The sequence below is a fragment of the Eleginops maclovinus genome, chromosome 9, assembly GCF_036324505.1.
Source record: "Eleginops maclovinus isolate JMC-PN-2008 ecotype Puerto Natales chromosome 9, JC_Emac_rtc_rv5, whole genome shotgun sequence".
Taxonomy (NCBI): Eukaryota; Metazoa; Chordata; class Actinopteri; order Perciformes; family Eleginopidae; genus Eleginops; species Eleginops maclovinus.
In genome coordinates, this window is record NC_086357.1 from 16,061,760 (window position 1) to 16,078,836 (window position 17,077).

A 17,077-nucleotide genomic window follows, 5' to 3' on the forward strand; every position below is an offset into this window, starting at 1 on the left:
ACAAGTGGAGATTTTTTCATAGATTTACCAATAGAGTCCTTTTAACATTGATTTGAAAAAGGTTTAACAATGTAATTTAAACTAACTTACTGCAAATGCAAATAAAGCTTGTGATTTATGTTATTAGGTAAATTGTCTATTGTAAGCATCCAATGGCGTTTGCGTACTTCCTGTTCCATCTTGGACCAATCTTGGTGTTAACTGCCATATTCCAAAAAATGTGTAACTAAATGATTCCACTGTTATTTGACTATGTGATCACTTCTAATCCTATCCCCATCAGACTCTGTTGTAAATGTGTGTTCATCAGGTCTCTGGGTCTCAATTTCTAAGCAATAAAATGTTATTCAAAGTGACAGGAATGACGTCTACCTCCCATTTGTTGTTGAGATTTTGGATCTCTATTCTCCTTACCGTAGCACAGGATCTTCGCACCATACCCTAAATACCTTCTATCCTCACCAGCACTTCCTGGTTGTGCTCAGCCAGAGTGTAATATCCTATCACAGAAAAGAATCTGAAAGAGGTGGGCGATGGAGGGACATAAAGACATAAAGTGTTATTTGGAGGAGGAAGAGTGGGGCCCATTTGTCAAGTTGTTATCAGTAGCATCCCAGAATATGTCAGAGTCAATAACAAGACTGGCTGTGCATTGACAGACAAGCCTCTAATGTACAGTGAATCTGTAAGTTCTCCACCAGACATCAATGTGCATCACTTCTAAATATATTATGGCTTCCTTTTGGCAAGTATTAAGGAGACACAGAGGGGACACCGGCAACAGGAGTGGAATACCAACTAAGTGGAGCCCGGATGCATAAATTGCAGGAGAGTTTAGACACAACAGAGTGTTTGAAGAACCATTATTGAATTTGGAGATAATGTGGAGAAGATGAAACAGTGGCTGATCAGACGGCTATTAGTTGCATCCTGATGCTACTTGTTTAAAGTGCTTTTTCACTCCCCTCTCCTCTCCTCTCACATGCTCTTTTAACTGTATTCATATTGAATGTTGGGAGATACAAATCTTTAAATAGAACAGTGTGTGTAGGAAGGGCACTTGTGAAGGAGGGCTGCGAAGAAAAACAAGTTGATCTTTGATGTCTATGCTTTACTTAACCCTGCAAAAGAAGCCTTGACAAGATTCCAGGATCGATAAAGCTCCAGGGAGAACAAAAGATCTAATATGGGCCTGTGCTTTCGCTCACTTCTACTTTTTTTGTTCGTTTTCCGAGTCCCCCAATGGCGCTCCCATATGTGCTCCTGTAAAACCCCAAGGATTGTAAGCCTATGCTCATTGGCTCCTGTTGCATTTTCAACCATGCCCGGCAGCCGCTTCCATAACATAATGATTGCTGTTTGAGAAAAGTGTCTTCTGGGGATGGGGAAGCAAAGCTGCGGTTGAAAAATGATGTTCCCACACAATTATAAGAGGATGGTGTAGGTTCCCTCCCCCTTCCCTCCTCTCTGCATTTGTTGGTCAGCTGACAAAAGGAAGGAGAAAAATGCTTGCTGTTAGCAGTAGATTCAAAGTTGTGGTTGGAGTCAGCAAGGTGTGCCAAGTATCACAGCTGCATCCTGCAATCGATGACCTGGCTACCAGAGAGCTGGGATCAATGATGGCCTCCCTGTTTACACTGCAGGCATCTCTTCTCATGGGCGACAGTCCTATTTTTTCTTCGCTGAGCCTAGGTAGTGGGATTAGTTGCAGCATAATTTAAGGCAGACAGATGGAGACGGATAAGTATTCAGTTTTATTCATTTATTTATTCAATGCAGATGGACTGCAAATACCTTTTTTCTGTCAGCCAAATTTTTAAGGGCTGCTCGTGAACATGTGGTCACAGGCTTAAAAAAGAAAGCGTCTGGCCTTCTCACAGATTTGATCCTTTATTATAGGGTTAGGCAAACATGGCACAGCAAGAGCTAATTTCTGCTGGTTTCGAGGGCAATCGGCTCACCACGTCTTTAAATCCCTTCAAGAAAGGAGGATTGCACTTAATGGTGGCTGATAATCTGATGCCTGTTGTGTTGAAGATGCTAAAATCACAGCTGCGTGCTGACCTATGAGAGTTAGCATGCATGTAAGACATTGTTGAAAGGGATCTGCTGGGTCAAACCTGCTCCTCAGATAATATTTAAAGATGCTGAATGGGTCTGTAATTATGTTGACAATAGTGGTATTATTTACTGTAGAAGTGTTAAGTTGTCACCTTATTAAACATTTAAAACACAAATAATATTGCTATAAGCTGAATCAAAATGTTGTTATTGGATAATGTCCAACTTGTTTACTGAATGGTGACGTTACAATCTTTTCAAGATGAAGTCCATTTTATCAACCGAACATAGATTTCCCTTCGGCTTGCATGATACACCGCCAGTAGAGCAGAAATTCAGAACTTTAGCTCTTGTCTTAATGATAATGAGACGTTTGCAAGAGGGACCCAGTTTCAAAAAGTCAGTTGGGGTAAGCTGCAAGCTACTAATTCCCTTTCTGCCTCTAAGGTCTTTTGGCAAGCAGAGAGTTTTCTCAGAGAGGTTGTGGGAATGCCGCCTCAGTACTCTGGATCCTAATTCTGCTGCCCGGCACTGCCGGATAAAGGGGCCACCAATGTTTCAAGTCTGATTAATTCTCTGATTAGGTTAATCCAGCAATTCTTCAATGGTGGGAAGACAACCCCCTCTGGAAAGTCTTCTTCTCCAAAAGAGACTTTATGTTTCCCCTCTTTTTCTCTTTCCATTATTATTTTTGTTAGAGATGTTTCTCTTTTTCACATACCTCACCTGACAACACCAGGTTGTTTTTTTCTTTTCTCAGTCTTTGCTAAATCGGCAATTCAATTTCAGTTTGATTTCTGTTAGTTGGGTCCTCCAAAGACAAATACCTGCGAAAACCTGTGTTCAATCAAGGCTCTGCTTATTGTTTAAAGAGACAAAAGCTAATGAAAGTCAGGCACGGGAATATGCTTTACTGCATGCCACTGGAAGATACAATAGGAGCCATTTCCTGATTTATCACCAGAGTTGGGGCAATGAATAGAAGATGTTAATGAAGGTCAAATGACAAAACGCTTTCTCTGGGTTCATAGTGAGGTTGGGTCTATTAAATGCTCCATCCCCTTCCCTCCAAGAATGCACACACCCCCAAACTAATTCATTTAGCCCTCTGCTGCTTAATGATCAGAGGACATTGACTTCACACAGTGTCTCCTTTTCTACTGGATAAGGTTTTTGTAAAGAGTTCCCACCTAAATAGCCTTTAAGGTCCTGCACCACCCCTAAAACACAAGATAAATCGGATGTGCAAAATCTAAAGCAATCCTATGGTGTATTTAACAGTGTAGGCTATTTGTTTTTAATAATCAAGCGTTACAGATTGTTGGTAATCCCGTTTCTTTTGTCACGCTGCCATTATCTTTGGAAGGACAAATTAATTAATTTAGATTATGCATTGATTCGAGTGATTATAATTGTTGTAATTATTTGGTATTATTTCTCCTGATTTATATAAATCTTGTCATTCTCGAACATGACAAATGGAGCTCAGAAAATAAATGTAAGATGTATACTTGCATGTACTTCTACATTCTGAACACCCATATTACGTCTCTTTTCTATGGGACCAAGGTCATTGTTTCAACTTAATACGTATGTGTGTGAAAAAGGGCAGGATGGTTGAAAATAAAACTGGCACATTGTTCAATCATCCTCCAAGAGGAGCCTTTGAAGTTATGTTTAATTGGAGGCAGTCAAACGGCGAGAGCATATCTGAATATACTGCCTTGACACTTTGGCACGATACGTAGCTTCGGGTAGAAACACTGTTGTGCTGTGAGATCAGGCTTCTGACCTTTTAGTTACATGAGATATTCTCTATCGCATCAAGGCCACCCTGCTTCCTCTCCGGATGCAGGGCCCCAGAGCAACAAGCATCACTTCTAAGTACTGCTGCGACATAACTCTGGTTGGATATCGCCCCTCGCAACCACAGTGCTTCAAGTTACACTGAGCACCAACCTAAATGGGTCTAAATTTTTAATTTGCGCTGGAGAACAGAGATCACATCTTGGGAGGATAGCATATCTGTAATTTAGTTAAGAACACCACACAGGGACAGTTATTTTGGAGGCAGCGGGCTGGAAAGGAAGTATCCGTGTGGCATTTTTGTTTGGCCCAAGGGGCTTGTAGGTAGACTCTACTCAGCAGTGACCTTCTCGGCGATTCCGAAGAGCGCTGAGGAAGAACATTATATTTATGTTGCAATCCTCGGGTAAAAACTGTTGCGAGCAGAAAATATTTCTTCTTTTTCCCGAGGAACAATACAAGTGATTAAATAATTGATTTGAAGTTTTGCTAAAACTCTGAATCCTTTTACATTTTACCAGAGAAAGGGGATTCACCAGCTCTCTCACCGCGCAGCATGTTTCATCTTGAATTCATTGTCCGTTTGAAGACACGCTTCTCTGAGTGGAGTGAAGAGTGCTCCACTTCACTCGGTCAAACGCACGTCACCTGAAATAAAAGCTTTGTCGTTTTTAATTAAGACGCGCCTGATTACTGCTGACAGGTGTGGCAGGTGTTCTGTTCACACAAACAGTGGCAACAAACATGCATGCAACAATCTGCAGTAATTTATTAAATTCACCATCAGAGCTGCCACTTATCCACGGTGGTGGGGTGAGTGTGAACATGAGTGAAAGTGGGGTAAAGAGGGGGGGAATGGAGTCTGCTGCTGGTGGCACGCTATCATGCAGTTCATCCTTAATGAGTGTGGATTAGTGGGGATGATCCGGGCTTTGCAAAACCCCTGGTCCAGGGCTGGTGGAGGTTGTGTATCTGTGTGTGTGTGTGTGTGTGTGTGTGTGTGTGTGTGTGTGTGTGTGTGTGTGTGTGTGTGTGTGTGTGTGTGTGTGTGTGTGTGTGTGTGTGTGTGTGTGTGTGTGTGTGTGTGTGTGTGTGTGTGTGTGTGTGTGTGTGTGTGTGTGTGTGTGTGTGTGTGTGTGTGTGTGTGTGTGTGTGCACAACAATTTTATGTAGTGATAGGAGGTGACATCATGGCTCAAGCCAAAGTCAGTTTTGAATTTTTTCCCAGAATTATCCACAATGACTGTAATAATACATTGGATGATTTAGATTAGTGTGTGTGTGTGTGTGTCAGTCACTCTCTCCCCGCCAATCACCATGCAATGCATGAGCCGCCTCCCTCGCAGATGAGCATGAGAGCTGATTAATATTTCTTTTCGGTGATTTATTCATTCATTTAATTATTTGCGAGCGTCTCAACATTGTATAAGAAAGGAGCATCTAGACATGGCATATGAAATTAAAATATTAGGATTTTTTGATTGTTGTTTTTTATCATTTGTTGATGATGCTTACCTCTAAAGGCATGAATGTCCATGTGTGCTTAGGGCACAAATGATCTAACACATGGATTGCAGACGCTTGTTACTTGTAACTGTCATATCATTAGTTCGTATTTGCATGCTGCAAGTTCAGTCAACATCTGTGTGGAGGAGCATGTCAATGAGTAAACCTGCTTTCTAAGCAACTCTTAATGAATTTCTCTTCATATCTGCAATTTAACCAGTGAAGCTGTTCAAAGGCCAGAGGAGTGTGTGTACTGGGAAGTAGCTTGGAAGAATCATGCGCAACTGTGGCAATGAAGCAGGGCAGAGTGAAACGAAAACTTCTTATTGCAATATTCCAAGCAGGAAGTTAAAATGAAAAATAAATTGCAATTTCACAGAAGTACTGAAACTTTGGCCTCTAAAAACCCTACACCCTAGTTTTGACACTGAGCGGAAGCAAAAAAGCTGAGTCTCAACAGTAATCACTTCTAGCTAGTTGCTAATCTGGTGATTTGCAGCAGCTGAATAAAGATTTAACAATGATATGTTTGCGGTCAGAATGAAATAGTGGCAATTGTCACAACACAGCAAAGCCTTTCTTCTACTCAACTCTAGCCCTCTTTAGTTGAACACAATGCAGTGTACGAGATGGAAATCGCATAGTCAGGCAACAGTTTGAGAGGCAGCCATAAACATGTGGCCTGGGAGATGATTTATAATAATTAATCTGCTGTGTCCAGTACCAACAGCCTCCCACTCTAACCCCCAACCAATCCACCACACACACACACACACACACACACACACACACACACACACACACACACACACACACACACACACACACACACACACACACACACACACACACACACACACACACACACACACACACACACACACACACACACAGACACAGCGTCCCCACCCCCTAGCCAGCCAGGCTTGGGAACACAGCTGTGACCAGCTCGGCGCCTTTCCAAACCAAAGTCACCAACGTCCCTATCGAAGGACATGGAAGGGGATTTAGTCCGTCTATCTCTCTCGCTCTCTCTCCCTGTTATATCCCTGTTCCTCCACAATAGAACACGCACTGTACTTCATCATGGCCACCATATCATGAACCATTAACATGAGGGCCTACAATAACATTATTTATGGAGGCGTTAATATTAATATCGACCTGTGTGCTGTCAGGCAGGCTGATTTACTGAGCGCTGGAATGCCAGGCCATGTAGGGGTGGCAGGTGGACTAATTGAATATCAGTCACCGCATACAGCATGCCGATAGACACTTACTCACCATTGAATAAGAACACACACAGAAATGTCCAATCCATACACGCAAAATAACTTACACACATGACCTCACACCAAACTAAGCAAGCAATACATTGCATGTGCAGGTGTTTGTCAGGCAGGTCACCATATTGACTTCTAACCATGGCAGTTATTCCAATTATGACTGGGGTTCTGTGGAGTGGATGTTTGTACAGTAATGGGCACATTTTCACTTATCTGCACAAACCAGGCCCCACTAATGAAACTTCAGTCAGAGTGGCTCATTGCTGGAGTGTTTCATCTGAGAATAGTGGTATGCGTGGAGGTTCTCCGACAGAGCACTGAAGTACAGGATTAGTTTGCAGTCGTAGAGAATAATGAGGTTGCAGGACAAAGGCTCTCTTGTGGAGTTTGAGTTTTTTGGAAAGCTACTCTTGCCAATGTCACTTATTTTGTTACACAAAGGCATTTAACAAAATATTTCACTAGTTTTATATTTTGACCTTTCTATTTCACATTTGTTTTACCATTTTTATTCCCACTGAGATTCATATTGCAAGGGAAGTCTGAAGACAGCAGGATACAACAGTTTCACATAAAATGACAAACATTTCATTGGTGAGAAGTCATTAACCCTGTTTTTATAATCCATGACAATACAATGGAGTTTAAACAGTTTTTTGTGCATATTCTAGCAGTGTTACAGCTGAATCATGTGTTTTTCGGTTCAAGGACAGCAGACTGAAAGGAAAAATGGGACTGGAACCCACCACTCGAGTTTTAATTTTGCAATCTCACACGACTTTTACTGGACATTCATGCGTTCATTAGCACATTTTGAATAAATAAAAAAAAGGTTTAATAACCTTTCAACCCAGCTTGCACTTCAAGGCAAAAATCTTTTTTACTGATGTATGAAAACAATCATGAGGAATTAGATCAATCTCTTAGAAACCTAAAATTGGCTCACAGCCAATATTAAACAATTGTTTTGCAGAAAAGATGATGACTGAAATAATAGTTATTACAGTGATCTTAGATGGCATACAAAATGTGCATTGAACTCCCTCTTTGCATGTTTAACCCAGTGCCAAAGCAGCATTTACTCCCTTTAGCTGCTTTGCTATTGGTAAAGTGACCAAAGTGCTCATCCAAACACAAGACCAACACTTTAAACTAAGGTCAGATTAACGTTAAAGGGCTTTAGTGAAGGCCTTGTATTTATAGCGACAATAACAAAACACTTTCCCCAATTGAACAATCCTTAATACATCCATTACATAGACCTTTTATCATGCTGGCTCAGTGTATACATAATGATATAAAACAAAGGAAAAGTACAAACAAGACATGCAGGCATTTCTTCATTTGCAGGTCTTTATGGGTCAGAATGTTGCCTGGAGTACATTGGAATGCATTGGAATGACTAAAGGAGGTTATTATTCAATGAATGTCTCATTATTTCTTTGTCAGCTCCAAAGGGGCCTCGGCTGGTGCCTCAGTGCCTTGCTAAATAGCTTTGAATTGAAACAGTAATTTCCATGAAGTCGATTTTGCTTTTTCACATTTGCATTTTTCCGCATTAAGCCGATGCACTTAACCAGAGCAGCTTAAAGTTAAAGATCAGGTAGAGGCTTGTTCAAGGACATACAGGAGAAACGGATGTAGGCAGCTGCACAGTGTGACCACTGAATGAATAAGAATGCAAAAGGTCATACAAAAATGCATAAATTGAAAGATTGTATGCTATCAAAGAAAACGCAGCATAACCCAATGCAATGCACTGTAAGGGTAAGGTGATTGTATTGAAGTGCATCTCTCTTTGCACCCTTATCGTCGAGAAAGGAATGCTTGGGCCAGAAGAAAAATGTGCCAATTTGTTCTGTTGTATGAATTACACTGAAATGAATGTATGCTATTTAATCTTTGATCGGAGCAAAGATGTTTTAAATAATTTAATATTTCTTTCTCAGACTTTGTTTCTGAATTGAATGATGAAAGACTTTCAGGAATTGGCATATAATTATGTAATCATTTCGAGGCAAATAGTGTCAAAGAGATGTTATTGTATCATCTCTTCCTCCCTGATGTTTTTGCTGGAATGAAAACATCGCATGTTCGTACTGTATCAGTTTCATAGAAAACCACTTTAGTGGTTTATTCTGCCAAGGCTTTAATGAACCTTTCCTTTAAGAAAATAACACAACTTAATTTTTAGGCATTTTTAAAAGCACAAGGATTATAGTTGGAGTCAACATTTTATTGTATATGGATTTACAAGTGTGTACCAAGCTGCCAAGAGCTTAAAATCTCTATTAGTCACACATACAGAAACAGTATCTGATCTTTATTGTTTCCTCATTTCCCTCGACTTCCTTCCTCTCTTCTGTTTCCTGATCGTATATCTCGACTTGTCATTTCCTTTCTATTCCATTCTCTTCGTCTTGGCTCATTCTCTCGTCACCACTCCCATTATCTCCTCTCTTGTCTTTTCCTCTCTGCTCATCCTTAACATTCTCCCAGTTTCTCTTCTCCCCGCCTGTCTTTTCTTCCGTCTTTTCCCTTGGCTTGTGTTCACCTGTCGTTTCCTCACTGCTTTCCTCTTGTTCAACTTGTCCCTTCCTGACTCCTCTTTTCTCCTCTTGACTTATCTTTCCTTTCCTGTCACTGTCCACTCTCCTCTCGCTGAACTCGTCCTCCTCCAGCTTCTCCTCTCGTTTTTCTCTCTGACATACCTTCCTATTGATTTCCTCAACTTTACATTTCCCTCTTTCCATTCCACCCAACTTTTCTCATTTTTCCCCTTATTCTCGTCATCCGCTCTGTACTCTTCTCTTCCCCTTTCTCCAATGAAGATGGGTTTTTAATTGCTTTAGGGCATCAGTCCTTTTATAGAACAATGGAGAGCAAGGAGGTAACTGGGTGAGGTGAGGATAGGACAGAAAGACAGTTGGTGCCATGGCAACATTCTCATTTAAAGAGAATGAAGTCATTTTATTTTTGTCACATTAAACCAGAAACTGTGTTTCATTTCATCATCTGATGTTTTTTTCTACTTCTCCAGTTGCAGACCCGTTGACATTTGCACAGAGTAGGTCAGCCTTGTGTTTTCTTTCGGCTTTTATTTGTTCGTGTTTGTTCAGTGAGAGAAAGTTCCTTGTTCTGTCCTGAATGTACCCTATGTGGTCACGTTGCTGGAGAGAAAAGACGTGGACACATTTCTGAGCATGCATGTTTTCATTTCCAATTTTGCCATGCACCATGATGCTCGGCCATCTGTCTTAGCACGGTTACTAAACTCTATGCCAATATGTTGCAGGGTCATGAGAAAACAAACCGGAGCTGCTTTCCACATGAGTGGACGAGGCATAACTTAACCCCCCCGATCTGCGGCAAAATAGACAATGCATCCTGCTCCGATCTGCATGCTATTGTGAGGATATCAGGCAATATTTTTATTATCTTGTTGATTTGAGACAAGTTTTATTTGCCGTGCTGTTTGCCCTACCCTTCATTCCGGCTTATTGATGGCGACTCGCCCAGCCAAGGGAGTGTCTCATGCGACGCAGGAAGCGGTAGTGCAACAGCGTGTGTACAGTGAATAAATGCTGTACATTAAACAAATTCCCCTGCGCTCGTCTTCACAGCCAGGCGTGTGGGAGTTGGAAGTATTGCAGAATCGGCCTTACTTTTTTCCCTCGTTCTTCGACTGATACATATGCATGCCAGCTCATGTGTATTCAGGCACATGTGCATTCATTTTATAGATATTTTTTAGGTACATGAGAGGTGCATTTGTCCTCATGTGCCCTATAACATGTTCACAAACTCTTGTATTAACACACATACATACACATAAACTACCTACTCAACCCCTGCTGCAGTTGGTGTATCTAGAGATCCTTCTGCAGCCAGCCTGTTAGCTGACACTGAATGGACAGCATGGGCCAACCTGACCCCAGTGGCCTGCCAGAATAAAGGATCATGTTGACCCTCCACCGTCAAGGTAATAATGCCCATAGAGGATGCTGGGAGACTGTCTACAAGCAGCGGGCAGTTCATAAGCCAAAGACTGAGCGAGTGGAGGAGAGAAGCCAATAACGTCAGGCTGAGGAAACATAGGAGTCAGTAGAAGTTGTCTTTTCTGCTGCCAAAGTTTTCAATTTTTCATCCTCCAACACAGCATAAAATTGTCTTATCAAAATAGGACCAGTTGAGAAAGTAGTAATTGAATTTCACAGAGGGTTAATACTTGATTGTTAAGTTTGATCTGCAAGTGGAAGTTACATTCCAAAATGAATTAGATTGGTTTCAATTGGTCAAATAATTAAAGCACTTTTTAAGAATTTTAAGCATATTCAATAACACGAAAACATAGAGTGAGCCCACGTTATGCCTGGTGGATAATGATATCACAACATCGGCATTGCATTTGCACTTGTTATGAATTATGTGTTCTCATTACTTGCGCTCTCTCTGCATACTGATGTGATGTTGGTATGCATACCTTTGCATAAATATTGTATTTCAAACTGCCTTTTTTTCAACATACACTTACATAAAACTCTGTATTTTCATAAATCTACCACAATGGGCAATGTAGTGCTCTCCTGTAGAAGCCTCAGTATCCATATTAATTGATCATGCCCCTGTCGTGCATTCAAGCAATGATATTCATATCGTTATCTAGAAGGAGACTCTAGGCGCAGGGTAATGATGAGCTCCTTTGACCTTTCACTGGAGATAACCTTCCTCTGCTGCTAAGTGGAAGCTCCTTAGGGTGGACTCATGACTGCCCACAGCTACAAACCTGACCGAGAGTATTGACTGAATATCGAGTGAGGATCCGGTGCAGTACACATGGAAACTCACACAAGCGGATTTACCATTACCTGTACAAACATGAAATGTAAGTCGATATACAGTATGCCTCATACTTCTTGTTCGTATTACAGAATAACTACAAACTAACTTAAATGCACATTCAAACATGTATACTGTACATCCCTCCGTATACACACAATGATATAAAAAACATAAACGTATAGAACTGTACATGAAGTAAATGGCTGAATATCCAACCATGCATCGACCACGCTCATGAGCACACCCACACAAACCCACAGATTTTGACCAGGCTCATTATAGATGTGAAGGAGAAAATGATCAAAAAAATCCAAGTGGGATTTCATGCAGATTCGCACTCCACCGCTCTCAGGCAATCAGCGGCAAGCCTCCTCATCGGCCGAGAAATGTCGTCCTGCGGTCACAAAGGGCAAGGACGAAGGAGAGAGAGAGGGGGAGAAACTCATCTCAGTGTTTGTTGAATTCCCCCACCCTACTACTTGAGGAGGCAGTTCATTTTGTAGTCCCTTTCATTAATGTTTCTCTTTCATTTTCCCCTCTTTCTCTTTTTCTCCCTCTCCCCCTTTTCCCCTGTACTTTAAAGGTACAAGTGAGCAAGTAACGAGACGAAAAAGAGAAGAAGCCGCTGGAGCAGCTGAAGATATGAAGCTAAAAAGGTTTTGAAAACAACCCAGTGGTAAGTGGGTCCCATTTTATTTTATTTTTGCACACTGCACCGCCATATTAGGAGAGTCATTTTGTGTTACATACATGGTGGGGCACAAATATATGCTAAAAAATATTCTAGAGGTCTGTCTGAATTTCCGTATCCATATTGCTGTATCCTTTATTCATGTGTTCCTCCCGTACCCATATTTATATCTCTGCCTTTTGTTACATATTTGTGTGGCATAATGTGAATATCATTTGCTATATTTTTCCTTTTTGAAATAATTGTAAGAAGCAACCCTATACTTCTACATTGTTGCTTTGCTTTTCCAATGGCCATTTTTATTCAAATAAGCAGCATGCAAAGTCTCCTTTGTAATTTACAAAGTCTGGCTTTGACAGAGCATCTTATCTCACCCCAGGAGCCCCTGCACCACCCCACACCCTCTATTCCCCCTTAATTGAGAAGCCGCAGATAATTCGTATTTGTCTAATAAATCATTTGTAGCTGTCACTAATGGACTCTCACACAGTGTACGAGAAGTAATTATTCAAAACAGTGGAGATAAATATGGAGAACGCTGGATATCTTCAACAATAGATTTCTCTGCTGAGTCACCAACGTTTCTGCATTGAATCCATACCCTACATGCTGTAAAATGGTGCACTGTTGTAAACACTTTTCGGGAAATACTTACATAAAGTTTATTTCAGTTTTACTGAAAAGTTACACTGCAGGACCAGTGTCCTTATTTCCCCTTCTCATGATCACCAGAAAATGACACTTTCATCGTCGTCCACGTATTTCCTTTCTCCCGGTGCTAAACCCATCCATCCATATTGACAGCTGAGAGACAGAGAGAGAGCCATCGTCTACCTGTCACAGCGAGCAGGCACTGAGGAGCTCCTACTGTACCTCTGTCATTCAACAAAACCGCATTGGGGCTTTTCAGACCTGGAAACTATCGCCCATTACTTTAGAAGTGTAATGTTCGCAATGACTTTTTTTTTCAGGTTCATTCTTATTCAGCCCTCTCCACGTTGGTGCCTACCACTAAGTGCAGAATTCTTTTTAAAAGGCTTTCCCCACATACTCCCTTTGAAATTGATTACCTAATTATTTTTGCACTTTAGGCTTCCTCTTGAGATTAGTAGCCTTGTAAAATAACATCCTAGGCTTCCCTTAATTTAAATCGCGTCCTGATTTTAATTGCACTTGTTTCAATTGTTTATTTATTTTACCTTTATTGTACTGGAACAGTGTCTTGAGAATAAAATCTGTCATTTATGGAATTCGTTGACAACATGACAACCCAACATACACAAAGAAAGGGGCAGATAAGTAAGAAGTTAAAAAGCAACATTAAAGGAAGACTTATCAAAAAGTACTTAATCTATCACCCATCTATAACGCACATCACGCATAAAGAGATATCATCTCAAGATCAAATGCTGTAAAGCATAAACGCACACGAAAAGATAACCTATTCTTGCAATCTGGCAACCTTTTACAGAATATTTTAGTTTCTATAATAACCAACTCACTTCTGATTGGGTTTTTCTAATGACTTTATCAACTTTCAAATCAAACCCCACCATGATATTTTATATCTGTGCGCTGTATGACCATGTGGATGATTCTGACTCATCCAGATATTACACCATCAGGTCAAAATGTAATCTCTCAGTTGTCTGGCAAAATGTCCTCATTTCCCAAGCTTCAGTTCAATAGATAGTTTAATTTGTTTCTGAAATATGTACTGTAGTTGTCTCTCATTACATACTCTGCACATCCCATTCTCATTTCCATATCATAACTTGATTATTAGTGCTGCTGGCAGAGCGGCAGACATGCAGAAACTGCGGATGAGTGTGAGCTAATGGGTGTCAGAGCAGATGCAGGCCCAGACATCCCCTCTCGATGTGCAGGGGGGCCTCCTGCTCGTCACCTCGCCGCCGGAGGCCCACAGCCTGATATTAACAGCTGTATTTTGCATATTGGTCTGCAATGATAGTGAGGCCCTGGTGACCTGCAACATTTGACTACAGAAATGCTGGAGAGGCGAGATAGCACATCTGGACCCCCTACCATGGGCAAGCTGGAAACTGAAAAGGACAGAGATAGCTTTTACTGCATGACTGTGTGTCATTTACACATCAGCGAAGGGATTTTAGAGGATTTTCAAATTTAATAAAGCTATTCTCTGTGAACTTGATTAATTTATTAATTAATTGTTCACATATATCCCTGTTTCCTTAAACACAGAAAGCACCACATTATTCTGTGGCACAAGTTGTTCTGCTTTTATTAAAAAAATATTCATTTAAACAGTTAAACAAAAATTCATTTGACTTTACAAAAATATCTTCTATCAACAATGAAATTACACCCACTGTGCACATTTAAATAGGACTGGTACCTTACATTCTTGCTTACCTTACATATGGCTGAGTTTAATTGACTGAAGATAAAAACATGTCTCTAAAAGACGTCATCTTGGGTATAATTCTAGAAAGAAGGATAACTATTTGGTAATTCTGCTTCAGATTTTATTACAGACCCCCATTAAGCCTCCTGTGAGGATACCTAGTGTGGTACACTAATAAAGTTGCATTTTGCCAGTAGATGTAATTTGTTTGGAGTTAAAATATCTTTTTGGAGAATGGAAAAAAACATCCAATGTGAGGAAATATCATTAAGTCTAGTGTTTGATGTAATTTATTCCAACTTGTGAAAAGATTGTTGGGTTTAAATATTTGCAATTCAAGTCAGTTGGTAGAATTATCACTGATTCAGTTTGAAAACCTTTCAGTCTGATTGAGTGAAAACATGGCCTCTAGGAGCTGCTAGTGGGCCCTGTGGATGCTTCCTTGGTTTAAAATTGCATAATCAACATTTGGCACTCGAATACAAACATTTATAAAACAAACCCTTTATTCATCCGCCCACCAAGATTTGTTATTCATCCGTCTGTAGGTGGTGTGAAAATTCTACCTTGCATTTGGTCTTGCTTTTATGCTTACCTGTGCAATGTCGCAGTTGTCTGAGCGTACATGACTTGGCCAAATCCCTTACGCCTTTGCACCTTAAAGCACAGTTAGTGGCAACTGTTGGCTGAGCTTTAAAGACGGTTTCTAACAAAAAGAGAGCAGCAAGAGCAGCAGCTTTTAAGTGGCTCCTAGGATGTTAGCAGCACAATTAAACAAAGCTCTGCTAATCTTTACAGCTGGCATCAAGAGGCACTGTGTTCTCGCAGAGCGCTGTTACCCGTAGCATGGCACTGGGAGGCTGACAGGCTGACAGGCTGGATAATGTGCCCTGTGAGCTGCCACCACCCTACTCACAGCAGTGCCTTCACTGCAAACATATACTGAACATACAACAACCCTAATATACATCGAGAAGACAGAAAACACAGCTATGAATTAGCATTATTGAATTATATACGCTCCACTTATTTGTGGTGGCATTTAAAGAAATGTAAATTGAAGTCAAGTTTGGAAGTAATGAATCTGATTATGCCAACGCATGTCATTTCATGGCATTTGGAAATTATCAATGTTTTACTTACTGTGCTTACTTAACAGTGATGACGGGCTGAACAGTGTGATGCATTGCCTCTTTCTGTTTCATGACTGGATACATGTTGAATTTTCCATTTTATTTCTCGTGAAAGTGGAAAGCATCCAAGCTTAATTTACTGTATGTCTTTACTTGTTCAGTGCAGCTCAACCATCAATTCTGACAACCTGTTACAAGTCTTGAGTTAGAACTCATGTTTGCACTGCACTTTTTACCAGCTGCAGGGCTTTGGCTGACCCTGCAAACACAAATAACTTAACACTTACATTTCAAGTGGTTCACAAACTATCCTGCTAAACATTAGGGAAGCTGATGGATGAAAATAAACAACCTGCTGATGTGTCCTAATATGAAAAACTTGCAGAGATATTTTTAGGGTGGGGTGGAGAGATGCTATCTTAGGTCTATTAATGCATTCACTGCTATGATGCCCCAGGCCTTAGGGCCTAATCCAGAGGAGTGAGAGTGAATGGGACTGTGGCTCGGGCTTGCCAGACCTACTTAGGTTCTGGTTGAGAGCACAGTGCTGTGTGGGCGAATCTATTCTGTCCTGGGCAGGGCACAGCATAAACATTGCCCAGGGAACGCAGGCAGGCAAGCAGGCAGGCATGCAGGCATTCAAGCGGACAAGACCAAAACTATAAGGATGGTTGCCTTTAATTTCCTTCCCACCAACTCCCCTCAACTGTCCGGGGCCTGAGAGCAAGACAAGGGAAAGGGAGAACACAGTGTGTATGTGTGTGGAAATTACCTGTAGAGGCTATCTTTTTTCACAGGGCTTCACCAAAGTATGTACTGTTATCCACCCTTCTCTATCACATACACACAAATACACTTACACACACTCCATCACACTTGTTCACGGCGAATTTGCCCCGATCTATCCAGTTGACGGGCATGGAGCAATGACTCGTTCACTCTTTTACTGTCTTGAAGTGATCTGTGTTTGCTCCATGGCACTCTGGCGCTCTGACCTCCTGACCCTGCGTGTAAACAGAGCACCACTACTCCCCCATCCACTCCCCCACCGCCACCATCCCCCACAACCAAATAAGGAAGAAGGAGCCACTGAGAGCCAGCAAGTCGGTCAGCCAATCCACTGAGGAGGCCATTAGTGCGCCAGCAAGCCAGCAGAGGGGTAGGTAGAAAAACCACCTCTGGCATCACTCATCACTCCTGGCCTCACCCTCCTCTTCACGGTGTAGGAATGCATGACACACACACTTATGCCATGTTCACAAACACTCGCTGAAAGGCACACTTACATCTTCACACAGCACCACGCGCACAGTGACCCGAAAGCGTTAAAGGCACTCAAATGCACATGCATACAGCACACTGTATA

At 41.3% G+C, this 17,077-nt stretch overlaps 1 protein-coding gene across 1 annotated transcript in view; it reads left to right on the forward strand.

Annotated features, from left to right (window-relative positions):
- ptprsa (protein tyrosine phosphatase receptor type Sa) overlaps positions 1-17,077 on the forward strand; it is a 208,169-nt gene that overhangs the window by 26,946 nt on the left and 164,146 nt on the right. The window contains exon 2 of the mRNA XM_063890864.1: positions 12,085-12,177. The gene's annotated coding sequence lies outside the window, so the exon portion shown is untranslated. The remainder of the gene's footprint in view (positions 1-12,084; positions 12,178-17,077) is intronic.